The following is a 15,638-nucleotide window of genomic DNA, read 5'->3' as shown; positions in this document are numbered from 1 at the left end:
TAATTTGGAAACAGGCTAAATAAAATTAGGCCATGACCTAAAGAAAAGAGGCTGAAACAGTATTTCACTGATGGCATTTCCTTTTCTGAATTACTTTGCCACATGTTCTGTCATCAGTCTGGGGCTTGTTATAACTACCTTTTCTGGGCTCTTTAAAATATCTTTTCTAGGAGTGGAGACGGGGTCAGAGAGGGAAGTACTCCACATTTCAGCGTCTTCACAGACAGCAAGTGTGGTTTCCACACAAAATTACCTCAAAACTATTTCTTATCTAAGGGCAAATAGCCATAAATGTTAATTACGGCTCTTACCCTTCAGATGTTAGTAGACTGGCAGGAAAAATAAAGTCTGCCTCTTAGCTATGGAAGATGAGATAAGGTAAAACGAAGGACCATGAAGGATAATGACATGGAAAGCAAAGTTCAAATGCTCTTCTTGGTAATCAACCAGCAATGGAAACCTGACACAAATGCTGTGAAGCCTGACACATCAGGGTTACATCCTCTGTCATCTTCAGGGTTCTGTTTTACATCCTGCAAAGGAGGAGCCTCAGCTCTGGTGTTGGCTTGAGTCATGAAAGGCTGTAGGAGCTCCCCAGGGCTGACTGGCTGGTGTCCAGAGGTTCACAGAGTAACAGAATGGTTGGGGTTGGAGGGGACCTCTGGAGATCATCTATTTCAACCCCTCTGCTAAAGCAGGTTCTCCTAGAGCACATTGCACAGTCATGCGCAGGTGGGTTTTGAGTATCTCCAGAGAAGGAGACTCCACAGCCTCTCTAGGCAGCCTGTTCCAGTGGCCACCCTCCTTTACTGTGAAAAGAGCCCTCCTGTTCTGCCTCCTCTCTCAGCCCTTCTTCAGATGCAGCCCGGCAGCACCAAGGCTAATGGGTTAGACCAAGGAAAAGGGAGAGTTTGCTTTTCAAATTTGCCACCGGCTTGCAGGCCAAGACTTCACAGGCCCTGACACTTGTGAAGAGGCAGTGGTAATGCCAGTATTGGAGAGCTGGACAGGTTAGGAGAGCACCATAAGCAGGGGGCCCGAGGAAGACAGTAAATATTGCTGGTTCATTCAGGGGCAAGTTATCTCTGTGCATAACGCCTTATCAGTGTTTTCAAAGGGCTCATGATGGCTGGCACCATGCCTTCCTGAAAGCAGGCACTCTGCCTGTAGATGAACTTCACTGATTTGAGGGGAAACATTGCCTTCCAGAAAAATATTTTCTTCCAAAATTTTACCTTTAAAATTTCCATGCAAAGTAGGATAATTGATTGCTTTGCTGACAAATGAAAAAAGGAATTAAAAAAAATAAAAATAAGAAAGATTGAGGAATGGGAGGCCATAAAGGAAAATGAGATCTAAAACTTAAATGAGTTTTGCTTGCTTTAATCAAGTTCTGGGAAGATGTTTAAAAAAGAAGTAATGAGTGTGCCACCCTGGAAATATTTGCGTTTTTAAACAGCTGTAGTTTCCCTCCTGCATGGGTTTTTTGTTCAAGGAGCTTGTAATGTATCACTCTAGCACAGTCTTCTTGTCAGCATAGCAAACGATCTTGTTTGTTGCTTGACTTTCATGTGTTTTGTGCAAAAAACAATGTGCTATGCTTCCTAATAACTTTCTCCAAATCCAAGCTGAAGTAGCCCTTCCCATCGCCCCTTCCTGCAGGCGGCAGCCACTTCTAAAATCCCAGGAGGAAAGCAGCGCAGCGCTGGGAGCCCTTCCCCCCCCCCACCCCCCAGGAGCTGGAGGCAGCACTCAGCGCCGCTCCTGTTCCCGGGGCCGCCTTCAGGGTCGGGGTCGGCACCCCCGGCCGCCCAGCGGCTCTGCGGGACGGACGGCTGCGGAGGGCGCGGGGTCCCGGGCCCGCGGCCGGGCCGGTGCCCTGTCACCGGCGACCGCCAGATGGCGCCGTTCCCGCGCGGCTGCGGCGGTACCCGCCGGGGCCGCGCCCCTGTCCCGCGGCGCCGGTCGGCCTGTCCCCATGTGCCCGGTGGGGCCTGTGCCCTTGTGCCTCAGCTCCTTCCACCGCGTGTTTCCCTCCGGGCTTTTCACATGCCGATCGACTCCAGCTCCTGCGGTCAGCCACGTCCAGGCAGAGCTTCTTTCTTAACTGGCCTGCATGGCGTTTCCCACTGCAGAGGAGCGCATGGGGCCCAGTAGCTCTCATTGTGTTGCTTTCCCAGGTAGGGGCAGTCTGGAAGAGGGAAATTTTTATCACCTACCACCAGACACTGGTGCTGCTGAATCTGCGCTCGGCGCTGCCTAGGGGACGAACTGCTGATAGCCCCCGAGAGCTGGGTACATCATAGGTGGTGCATGCAGGTACCAGACATGACTCTGGCACCTGGGGAATGAGACTAAGACACCAGGGAGAGGGTGAGATCACAACTGCATTTTGACTGCAGCTTTGCTTCCCCCACAGGAATGCAGGTCCAAAAGGCTGTCTGTGGCATTGTAGAGCTAGTCAGTGAGGTATTGCATTTATTTCTGGACTTCTGCTTGCTTCAGTGAAAGGGGTTTATTGAACCCAAGACTGTACTTTAAAACTAAAACAGCTTCAGAATAACATTTTGTGGCCTCAAAAGCCAAATGCTTGCATGACTATTTACTTGACAGCACCATGTATTTTTAAGTGACAAAATGCTTCCCTAAAGATTCAGGTTTTTTAATGACTTTATCATTGTATAAGAAAAATGCCGTTACTGTCTTAAGTCAAAAGACTTTCTGTATGTCTAAACAACACATGAGGTCAGTCTGTGGAACCTCCAAATCGCTCTACCCCAGGCTATTCACTGGCATAGACCATGCTTCTGGACCTCTTTTTATGAGGCACAGATTAACTTCCATACAAAGCAGAAAGATAATTTACATTCTTAAATCCATTCTAAGATCAGCATTTGGGCTGACACATTCTCCAGCTATGACTAGCCATAGTGTTCTTCTATCTAAAATCAGTGCTTTCAGACATCACCTTGTTAGATACAGGTTAGCAGAGAAATAAGCATAAAAGAGCAGATCAGCTATGGGAAAGGTTAGTGCCAGGAGATCCTCCAAGAACCACACTTAAGGTCTGCAAAGACAAGAAAAGTAGGCTTGAGATATATGACTGCATTTGAGACCTCACAGACCCACCCAGAGCCACCTGGCAAAATTTGTATCTGTGGTGGTAACAATCAGCTGGCTGCAATTAACCTTAGTCTGAAATCAAACCTAAATGTGATCACCTGATCTTTAGGCTTAGTCACCTCATTAGGCTGCAATCTGGCTCTTCTCCCAAGGCAGGCAGAGTTTGATCAGGATCAGGACACCAGGAGAGGTGATTTAGGCTACAGTCCCTTCCAGGTAGCATAGCTGCTACCATCAGGGGCTATTAATCTTCTTACTTGCTTAAATAAGGCAAGTTATGGATTAACCTCCAGTAGGAGGGGATCAGCTGGATTTAGAAAGTTAGGCATCGTAGGGGCTGCCCACATAAATTTAACACTCACAGTGGCTTGTGTTAACTACGTAATTCTAGGTCTAGGCTGTGCACCACCAGCTGAGGTAAAGCAGTAGCAACGATACCACTGTACATGTATATGTAATTTCAGATTACTGCTGATAGGCCAAGTCTAGCAGGGTTAGAGCTGCTCAGGGTATGGGGGCGGACACTGGTAGGGGACTGCAAGAAATTAGGATTACTTACCTGAGCTGTACATCTGCAGCCAGTGCTGTAACTAGAGACTTTACTCCGACTTGATTAATTGTGTACAGTATTATAACTGGTTTGGAAGGCTTCCTCCAGGTCTTACCTCAATTTATAGAAAGTTGATGGGTTAAAGCAATGATAGTATTGGGATTAATATTCATGCTGTCAGGGAAGTCAAGCAGTAAGAATTACTTTTTTGAAGAGAAGAGTTTTCAGGAGTAGGTCTGTGGTTAGTAAAGGTGATGGGGAAGGGTAGTTGGCTAAGGTCATCAAGGGCTGTCTGAATACAGGTCATTGTGGTTAGACTGTCCTGGTTGAACTTGCTGGTTGGATGGTGGCACAGAGCCGCTGTGCTGAGGATGAAATGAGGTTGGAGGTGTGCTGCATACTTACTGCAGTTGGCATAGATCTCCACATGAAACCAAAGGGCATCACTGACAGGGAAGAATATTTTGGTTGACCTTAATGGACACTGGTGTATGCCATTAATTTGTTTATACCTAGCAATGGTATCAGCTGAAAATCAGCTGAAAATTGCATGTAATTAGGTCAGGAACGTGCTAGAGTTTTCATGTGCTTTACCTATCTAGACAGGAAATAAATCAGCCTAGGAATTTTTTTACCCTTTGATCCTTGCCCGTATATGTAAGTGAGGTTACTGTTAAAGGCTGACAACAGGAAGACTTGATTCCACTGTGTTTGTTCCATGTTAAATATTTTCCCAGGAGATCTGGGGGGGATGGAAAGCAATTCAAGCCACTTACATTAATGAGCTATTTCCTCTCCTTCCAGCACTTAAAATAATTGTCTTGGGAGAGGGTGAGGAGTCCTTCCTGGCAATAATTGAATGGGTTCTCATTTTATTCCTTTCAAAGATATTGAAGTTGTCCATACAAAATGTCTCTTGATACCTGGCAGCTTTGATAACACTGTTCACTTCCCATAATAAATAGGATCAGCCTTCAGCACCACTTTCACTGAGATTTATCTTGTGAGACTACAATTTTTATCAGCGCAAGGCTAAACACAGACCTTACCATGTTTGTGTCTGGTCTTGAGCCTGTCTGTATAGATGCTACTGTCGAGACAGTAGCTCCCTTTATCTAATAAGCAAAGACTAGCTGATATCAAGTGTCATGCAAAGGAAAAAAGGAAAGAGGTTGCCCAAGGACTGTATTTAATAAAAATGTCAAAAATTAATCTTCCAACAGCAAGATAAAAATTGGGACAGCAATCATGACCTCCTTTGCATGCATTTCCTGACCTCAAATGCTCTTCCACTGCCTGTCTGGTGAGGATGAGAAGCCTTGTGCTTTGAATAATGAGTCTGGTATCTTTGCTAGGAGAGCACAGAAGATTCGTGCCAGATCTGGGTTTGGGTTGCTATCATCTCTCCCTCCAGGAGACCTTATTTATTTGCAAAACTCAGAAATGGTAGAAGAGCTAGTAATATGCTCCCAACAAAGAGTACCGCTGTCCTACTTCAGAAGACAAAACCCTTCTGCTGGCATCTTGAAATTTCTGAGACGTGAAGTTTTGTCCTAGCAGCATGCCACCAGTTAATACACATTATGAAATCCTGTAAAACCAAGAAACTATTATAACTTACCAATACAAGTCTATTTAACGAAGCAAACTTGTATAATATCAGAATCCAGAGGATTTAACCAAAAAAAGAATCCAATATAGTGTCTCAAAAAAATGAAACAACTTCATTCATTTGTATTTCTAATGTAAGGGGGGGAAATCCTTTGTACTTGAATTTAAAATAACTTTTCAGTAGACATTTTTGGAGACAGGCTGGAAAGTAACCACACCTTTAGAAGCTGTACAACTTCAGGTGCTGTCAAAAGCATTCTGTCTCTTTTGAGTCTTCCTTCCACCATCTGCCCCACAGCCTTCCCACAGTGGGTGGACACAGGAATGTTTCTGTTGGAAGTTTGACCTGCAAAACAGTTTTTTACTGACAGCCAAGAATACACAAATTCTTTTTTGTGAAATTAAACATGAAACAGAACAAACTTTCAAACTTCTCAGCTGTTATCTAGGAGCCATGGCACCACAAGAGCAATTAAAGGTTCTGAGGATGAAAGATCAACAACAAATGTAGAGATCTATTGAACCACACTGCATGGAGGCACTCTGGAAGAAAGGGCTGAGTGGCAGAAGGAAGTACTGTTGCAAATGATGAGCAGTTTCCTGGGGTAGGGGGAGAAGTAAGGAGAAGTAAGGGCACAATACCTAAATTGTGGATTGCAGAAGAATTTACATGGATCTTTGCATGATGGGAAACAATCCTAAAAGTAATCAGACAGTCTTAATGAGTGTCTCAGTGTCAAGTTACATCCCCGTGTTTTTTTCTGTGCTAAGACTTCTACTGCTTGGACTCAATAGTTCAATCATATAAAAAGAACTGAAGACTACTCTCCCTAAAGACTCAGTTGAGGGGGGCTAGGAATAATATGCCTTACCTCCTGTTGAGACAGTGTAAGTTCTGGTGATGTAGTTTTGTCCTTTACAGCTGTGATTCTTTTTCTTTGAGTTATTTTTGCCTTGAGTACGTGACCAGCATCTCCTGCTAGGAATATAGCTAACCTGGATCTTTTTATTTTGAAGTCTAGAAATAAGCGTAGCACTGGTGATAAATATATCACTAAGAAGAACAATCTTGTCTTCCACTTCTTAACATGACAAATGTATGGAATACGTTATATCTGTGCTGCCGGAACAAAGAAAATACCAATGGGCACTTTATTCCCTGTGCTTTTGCTGGAACTGAAAATGTGCACCTTTACATTACTCTGTTGAATGGGATACAGGATCCTGAATGTCTTTATGGTGCCAGAAAGTACATCACAACTGGCTTACAAAGCCACAGTTTTCTCTGCCCAGCCAAGCTGAACAAAAAGAAATTTGAACAGTTTTGCAAGCCATGTGTTTCTTATGAATCAGCCTAATAAAGGGAGTCCTACACTGCTCTTTGTTTATTGGTTAGAGTGGCGCAACTCTATGTGTTATTATTTGGCTCTTTGCATTAATGCTTTCGCTTCCCATACCTTCTCTTTTCATCTTGTGCTCCAGGCAGGATTTAACTATTTTGCTACCATTTCCAAGTAAGCAGGCTTCATTTCAATGTAATATCAAAAGATTATTCCATTTAGGTCTCTCAGGTGGAAACCAGGGTGTGGTTTCTATAGCTTACCCTGTAAGTCAGACCTAACTGGCCTCTGCATGAACCTAACACTACTGAACTCCTTTGGCATTTCTCAGCTATATTGGAATGGCTGGGCTCCCAGCAGTAGTTTACTGAGCATGTGAACTCCTTTTAGCAATTCTTGAAGCCCTGAGTAGCTTCACATTGCCTGCAGTCCAATTCTGTGCCTATCAATAATGATAGCCCTTTCTTAAAATAAGCCTTTCTTTACCTCTGTCCATCTTGGACAAGTATCTGCAAATTAATATGCAGATTCATATATTTGGTAAATATGGCTGTTTTTTAAGAAGACTAGTTGATTCAACTTCTCAATAATCCACTATATCCCAGAGGCATAACTACAGTCTTTTATTCATAATTCTTTCCAGGTTCAGACCACAATTCCTAAAGCTACAGAATGGTTTTTATTTCTGTAAATCTATTACAAACTGTTTCACAGCACTATTGGATCAGCAGATGCCTGGACATTCCCAATAGTGAGGCTGAAACATGGAATAATATTGAATTACTAAAAGAGGAGGCAAGCTGCAAGGGGTAATATAATTGGTCTTCAGGGCTGGCCATGGAGAGTCAGTCACGGCACTGGCATGCCCTTTTGGCCTGCTGAGCACAATCTACCTGCAGGAACCTTGGACAAGTTTATGTAGCTTGGACAGCTACTGAAGTAAGATAAAGGCAGATTTGAGGTTCTTTTCTCTTTGTTTAATAGGGAAGAGATAGAAAAGATAGACAGAAAACTCAAGACAAGACGTGTAAGAAACAATGCAGCATTTTACCAGGCAGAAGAAGATGGTGGAAGGACTAGGGAAAAAAAAAAAGAAACAAAGTGACAAGACCTTTTTTTTTTTAAAACATTTGGATATGTGCATTACTTTTTCCTTTAAGAAAGTGTTGCTTCTTTTCTAGCACCTCTTTGCTTTCCAAGTAAAATGTGTATAATATACCCACAAAGCTTGTAGACCTGACTGTTGTTGAAAAGGGTATCTTACCTATCCCCAGCTGGCTTTCTCCACCCTGAACCGCTAAACCCCTCAATGATTTATGCTCCCTCATTTAACATGCTTCCTTAATGAGCAGAGGGGCTTTGCTCTATCCTCTTACTATGAAATACAGTGAGAAGGCACATACAGCATTAAGTCGCTCACTGACTAGGACAGACCCTGACTGCTTTTGGCAAGTCCAAATTTGGAGTCAGATGCCAGATCTGAAAGCAGAAAACTGCTCTCTTCTTCATTTTTACTGAGCCCAACATGCTGACCTCCAGGAAGTAAGGGAAAGGAACACAAACTGTATGCTGCAAATGCGGGGGATGGGGGGTGGGAAGAAACAAATCCCCAAACCTGGAAGTCGTGTGTAGATTAAGGAGTGGGAGAGTCAGAGTGAAAGGGAAGCAGTTAGGTGGAAGATGAGAGGGGAAAGTGTTAATAGATGAAAAGTGAACAAGGTTCTGGAGAAAACGAGCACTGGCAAATGATCTAGAAAGGAGCTGTGTTTAAGCAAAGAGATGGAAAATGGACAGATTTCTGGTGTTAAGTCATGGTTCTTAATGGTTGGGAAGTATAATAAAGAATACAACAGCTGGCTGGGCTGTAAGTGGAAGAAGATAAAGAAGGAGAAATGGGGTACCGTTGAACTTGGACTGGGATCTGATTAGCAGAAGGGAAATTAGACATTCAGCAGCAAGGTCAGGAGTAACAGGAAGAAGAGCTAAGACTGAAATGAGAAAGCTGAGAAGACAGCAGGAACTAAAAGATGTGGATTAGAGAAATGATGCTGAGTATGGGAGCAACTGAATGGGAAGAAGTAAGATGTGGGTGAAAATAAAGGCTGTGATCATATAATTAAAGGTAATATTAAGAGTATGCAGCAAGACAGTTTCAGTTCAGCTGCACAGTTATATGTATTCTTGCAACACCTCCCAAACTTCTGAGTGCTTAATTTCTGGGACCACTACTGGAGTGTTGCAGAAAGAGATGATTTTGTTAACAAGGAAAGAGGTAGTAGGGCGAAATCTTAACTGAATACTCATGCTGCCTAGTGACTGCCTGTCATGGTTTAACCCCAGCTAAGCCTCACACAGCCACTTGCTCACTCCACCCTGGTGGGATGGAGGAAAGAATCAGAAGGGTAAAAGTAAGAAAACTCATGGGTTAAGATAAAGATAATTTAATAGGGAAAGCAAAAGCTGTGCATGCAAGCAAAGCAAAACGAGGAATTCATTCACCACTTCCCATGGGCAGGCAGATGTTCAGCCATCTCCAGGAAAGCCGGGCTCCATCACACGTAATGGTTACTTGGGAAGGCAAAACACCGTCCCTCTGAACATCCCCTCCATTCCTTCTTCTTCCTACAGCTTTATATACTGAGTATATTTGACAAACAGTCAAATAATAACTGAATTAGCATTCAGGAGACCGTACTTCAGTGTTCTGAGGCCTTCAGAAGAATCACTTCAGGTCTGTATATATCATGCCCCTATCTGTACAGTGACTTAAACTTGGCCTTTCAGTAGAAATTTTACAAATTGCATAGTAAAACCTAAGGACATAAGCAAATCTTCCATAAGAAAGAAGGGTTTCAAAGGAGCCTTATTCTGATAATTCCTGCTTATCTGGATATAGAATAATGTATCTTATTATTGTTATAGAAGTTCTCATTACTTCCGTTTCTGGTGCTTTGCTTCCAAAACGTAACTTAATTTGTCTGTCTCTGTCCACAAAGGGAAGGAATTTCCACGCTACTGAAAGCACAACCACCTTCGTGAGGCCCAGAACACAAGGTCTTTCCTCACATAAACCTCACATACCTTCATGAAAGCATCAAGTGTATCCCACCCAACTGCCAAAAATACTCTTGCACACATCAACAGTTTGTGTTCAGCAGTCTTTTGGGGTAGGATTGCAATGATGCTTCCTGGGTGCCAAGGGCAAAGCTTTCTAGAAAGGCTACAGCATTTTTATTTATTCTGTTTTGTGATTTAAACTTTCTGGTCTTCCACCTGATCTTTTCACTGCGGATGCTGGATGCTGTTTTCTCAAATCTCCGCACAGGCTGGGATTTTTAAAAGAATAAAAATACTGGTGCTTGTGTGTATGTCCAATTCTGTCAGCAGTAAAAATTAAAATGGCTTCAGCAAAGTAATGGTGTCTGGAAATGGTGTTGCAATAAAATAATAACTTTCAATTTCACATTAAAAGTAATCCCCACACTCAAGTTTGCATTGTGATACATCTGTGATATCGGAAGGGAAGACAATCAAAAGATTTAGACATTCCCCTAAGCAACTCTCACATTTCCTCCTGTAATGTGTCGAACGATGAGCACAATTCAGGATGCTGATATTCTGCTGCTTCCTTATGTGTCAGATCTGGCTGCTTCTAGAAGTTTAGTTTGCTTTCTGCTGTGGATGCAATGTAACCCAATGCTTGGGCCACAATGATGTGAGGGTTTTGGCACAACTCTAGGGGAAACTGGGTGGCTGGAAATTTTTTGTCTCAGTAAAAAAGGCTTCAGTCTAGACTCTTCATGGACTGCAGTTCTCTTGTTTATTTTATTTTTAAAACTGATACACATTATGAATTTCACAGGAGCTAAAGGACTTTTTTGTTGGTGCAGCGGGAACAGAGTTCGTCAAAGTAGTTTTTCAGTCAGTGGCTCCCAAACCTTTGGAGATCTGTGGACTGTTTCTTTGTTAGGCTTGTTTTGCTAAACAGAGTGTTAAAACTACCGTCGGTAGATTTAAAGCTATTGTACAGCAACATATCTTTTGCAGGAAAGTATTACAAAGTTTGCAATTGGGGAAAAAGCTTAAACCACTGGATTTGGAGGTTGCTGAGATGGCTGCATGCTCTTGGGTGTTGACCAGAATTCTACACTCAATTCACAGTGTGGCTTACAGCCTTACATTACATAAATCAGTGTAGTCACCACTCTAAGACAGATGCTTACCACAACATTTAAGGCTTTTATATTAAACTTGACCTATAGGTGCAGTTCATTGTTCCATGTATTTTTAAAGTAAAGGCTGGGTTGTATAAAGATCTACAATCTTTACACAGTGGCAGCAATAGCTAATGGAATCATGTACGTACATAGGCAAAGCAGCAAAGAAAGAATAATAATGCTTTGGATATGCTTCTGGGTTCTCTACGTGCAATGACTAATGCCTCTGAAGTCAGTAGGGTGCATTAGTACAACCTGCTGTGAGCACATTGAAAAACTGGTCCTTCTCTGTACGCCTTCGGTTGATTCACTTGGGTTCTTGTACAAGCCTGTGTAACAGCAAGGGCAGCACTCTCATCTCCTCCCTTTAAACAAAGCCAAGAAAATAGTAATCTGTGTTCCTAAATGCTATGCCTGTGTTCCTTTTTCTGCTCTCTTTTCCCAGCACAAGGCAAGGAGCTTGGAAAAGGGAATTAATCACTTTTAGAAGGCATTGCTGAGACAATGTGTCAAAACTGACAGAAATAAAAAGCCCTGCTCCTTTCTCCACCACCATGTTCACATTCCATCGTTCACAGGCCTTTGGGCACAGGACAATGCATTGCAGCAGTATTCCTGCTGCTGCTGAAGTAACAGTTTGTCAGTGCAAGGTGCCCTTGGTAGCCATTTTCAGCTTTCACAGTTCTTTTTCTTACAGCAACATACAGTCTTAAATTTGGGGAAAGTCTGTTTTGGGGTGAACTACCTACATACTGCATTGCCCCAGATGAAAGTTTTTACTTTGACTGGTATGACTCAAACTTCTGGTCTGTAAGCTTGTACCAGGATATTATTTTTTCCTAGTGGATTTGAGTAATATTCACCTTGATGATGATTATTAATGGCTTCTGTTAGTCTACTTGACTATTCGTCTGCAGTAGTTCTTCAGCTCTAGAGTATCTTCATTCCTAAGGGACCTGCTTAAGAAGTTCAGCATTATCCTGCCCAAGCAGGAGTCACTCAATGTGACACCAAAGCATGACCAATGAACATCCATCTCAAACTGCCTCACCCTCCTCTGGGTGTTGGTTTGAATAAACAAATAGTGATTGCTTCCTAGAAGCTGCTGACAAAGTATTGGCATTAGTGAGGTAACTAGTTGCAAGCAGGAAAGGCAGGACTCCTGTCTACCACACCCTTCGCTGTCATGTACATGGAACTCTTTTAATGCTCCTGCAGCCTTTGAAGACAAGATGAAGGCCCCACTTCTGTAGCCTGTACTTTCAAGGGAAGGACTACTTAGAGCAGTTATTTATGTAAGGTTTATTTACTTCAGTGAGACTGTGGGATTCCGTCAGGACCCAGACTACTAAAACTTCATCTCTTACAGTTTATTCATCAGAGGCCCCAGTTCCTTGGCATAAGCAATGTAAAGAATATTTTCTCCTCATTATATGTGGTATTGTCTTTGTCCAACACTTAAGAAATATACTTTTTTACTGGAAATAGTCTCCTCATTAAAAAAGTCTATTTTATTACAGTACAAAACATAACCCCCACAAAACTGGCTGTCTTCCAGGCGTATTTTTTTTTTTTTTAAACCAACCCTTACTCATCTACAGTCTGTTATGACGTAACTCCAGGTTAAATATCAACCAAACTTTCTGCTGTACTGTAGGAATCTGTCTGACACTGTCAACAGGTTAAGGAAGTAGAAAACTTGTATGGACCTAGGTACATGCTGGCTACTTTCCAAGACATTCTTCCAGTATAATTTTTATAAAGGGAAACTAGTATGATACAGTATCTGAGCACTTGGCTCACTACGGCTAAGCATTTTATGTTGGCCAAAGGTCAAGATCAGTCTGATTGCCCACCCAGTTATGTCGAAATGTTGAGCAGTCTCTGGACTGGGCTAATATTTCCAACATCATTAAGTCAAATTCATCTTGGACTGCGCTCTAGCTGAGGGAGGGCTTGACTATATGTGCCTCCTTTGGATCTGGCTTCAGGAAAGTTCCCACATTGAGGATCATATTACAGCTGTTTCTGACCTCTCAGACATCTTAAAGACTTTATGTAACAGAAAATGAAAATAAATGTACTATAAATAGATACATTATTATTAAAACCAATTATAAAAATAACTGAGCTGCTGTGTCTCATCCCCTAAGTATAACATCCCTATAAACAAATTTGCTTTTGCTTTGCTGTTCCTTTCCATTTTGAGTTCTAGCACTCCTCAACAAGCACCACCTTTTATGGAAAGCAAAAGAAAATATAAACTGAAAACAAACTTCTTCCTTCTCAAGCTGCCCATTGTTGTCCTGTTTAATTAGTTTTTTCCTCTGATTTCCCATGTGATTAGATTCAGCAATCATTCAAAACCTAAATCTGCAAAAAAATGCCATTAAAACATGGATCCTACCTTACAGTCTGGAAAGCAGTTACCTGTTTAACCTACATGCCCAGGGTTCATAAAATCACGGTGACAGTGGATCTTTGGAAAATGCAGGTGTGTTGTGTGGCGGCACTATGGTTTTGTTTACAGCATTTTCACCCTTCTGGACAAAGACAGTACCACGTTCCAGACCTCATAGATTTAAGGTGTCAAGGAAAACTACACAATGGAATCATTTCAGGATCACCAGTTTATGTTAAAAATGTTTACCATAACATCCACTCTCCAATTTCTTATGTAAAATCATGGTTTGACCTAAGGTAAGTCTAAGGCAGTGCTCAGTAGTCACATGAAGAAACTTATTCCTTGACTCTTACACCCAGTAGAAGATGCAGATGAGATTGTGTGACAACAGAGAACCTATCTAGCAAGAGCCTGAACAGCCTCATTTCTTGTCTATGCAAGCATTCACACTTGCTGGACTGAACTATTAAGACTTCTACTACAGAAAGGATGAAGTTGTTTATAGGAGGATTTAACAAGTCATTAAAATCACTGAATATGTCTATCTGAACTTAAAAAAAAAATGCTAGCAAAGTCTGATATAAATGGCCTTATTTAGAGATTCAATTTAAAAGATTAAAAAAGCTCTGAACCTCATCCAAAGAGTGGGCAGCACAGGGCAGAAGAGAACAGGGCAGCAAGGGTGGACTACAGAGATACTGTTTTCCACTGTAGGGAGAATATTAATGTGGCCAAAGCTCGATTAGTGTTCAAGCTGGCCAGCACTGTGAAGGACAAGAAAAACGACTTTTTAAAACATGTTCAGAGCAGAAGGAGGACCAGAGATAACATTGGCCTTTTACTTGATGGGGTCAGTCACCTCACAAATGGAGATGTATATAGAGCAGAGATGTTTAATGCCTTTTTTGCCTCTGTCTTTAACACTAATGATGGGCCACGGGCCCCCCAGAGCCCTGTGTTGGAAGACCATGAATAGGGTAATGATAAACTCTCAGCTGACTCTGAACTACAAGACTTGCTGCTCCAGCTGAATGTGCATAGATCTATTGAGCCCGATGGGATTCATCCCAGTGTGCTGAAAGAACCGTGTGATGTCTTTGCAGGACTCCACTCCATTATTTTTCAACAGTCTTGGGAGTCTGGAGAGGTCTCAGTCCACTGGAAGAATGGTAAATATTGTCCCAGTTTTCAAGAAGGGTAAGAAGGAAGACTGATAGCTACAGCCATGTCAGTCTCACTTCAGTGCCTGTTAAAATTATGGGGAATGTTATTAAGTGAGTTACTGAGAAACACTTCAGAGACTGCAGTCATTGGTCATAGCCTGCATGAGTTCGTAAGGGGAAAGTTCTGCGTTACTAACTCAATTTCCTTTTATGACAAGATCACCTATCTAGTTGGCCAAAGGAAGGCAATGGATGTGGTTGGGTTTTTTTTATTTTAGCAAAGCTTTTGATACTGTCTCTCACGATATCCTTTTGGACAAAATGTTCAGCATACAACCAGGCAATCCCATAATATGTTGGGTGAACAAATGGCTGACAGGTTGGGCTTAAAGAGTTACAGTTTCAGGCTACATCAGACTGGTGGCCAGTTGGTGGCCACCACTGGGGTTCCCCAGGGCTCAGTTTTAGGGCCAGTGTTCTTTAATGTTTTTACAAATGATGGGGACACAGGAATCAAATGTACATGAAGTAAGTTTGCTGATGATACTAAACTAGGATGAGCTGTGGACTGCCTTGAGGGTAAAGAGGCCTTACAGAGAGATCTGGATAGACTCCCCCCGAAGTGGTAACAGCGCCAAGCCTGTCAGAGTTCAAGGAGCATCTGGACAATGCTCTTAGTCATATGGTTTAGTTTCAGGTAGTCCAGTGAGAAGCAGAGAATTGCACTCAATGATCCGTATGGGTCCCTTCCAACTTGAGATATTCTATGATTTTAGAATGAAGATAGAAGATCTGACACAGGATGAGAATGCAGTTTAGATACTATTTGATGTACATGTTTGTGTTTACCTACAGAGAGAACTATTTCCTTGAAATACAGATTAGTCTACCAAATCTGATAACCCTGAAGATTTAAAAGGGTGCCTTTAACAGGCGTATCTTTATATCTTTGTAATTCAAGAGTAAACCCATTGACTTACATGGTGTTATACTGATGCAGAGCCTGTGTGAGGTGAGAATCAGTCCATCGGGTAGCAAAGCATAAACTAATGAACACACATGCTATATTATATAGTTTACTTTCTGAATGTTGCTCGTATGGAACAACAGAAAGAATTTATTTTCATTATTTTCAGATTATTTACAGTAGGGTTCAGGAAATCTTTTTATCAATAAGAACACTTAAACTAGCATAAAAATTTGGATTATTTCTCCTTACATTTTCATTTT

Source organism: Falco biarmicus, chromosome Z (assembly GCF_023638135.1).
Source record: "Falco biarmicus isolate bFalBia1 chromosome Z, bFalBia1.pri, whole genome shotgun sequence".
Classification (NCBI taxonomy): domain Eukaryota; kingdom Metazoa; phylum Chordata; class Aves; order Falconiformes; family Falconidae; genus Falco; species Falco biarmicus.
The sequence above is the reverse complement of the archived record's forward strand: the minus strand, read 5'-3'. Positions refer to the sequence as shown.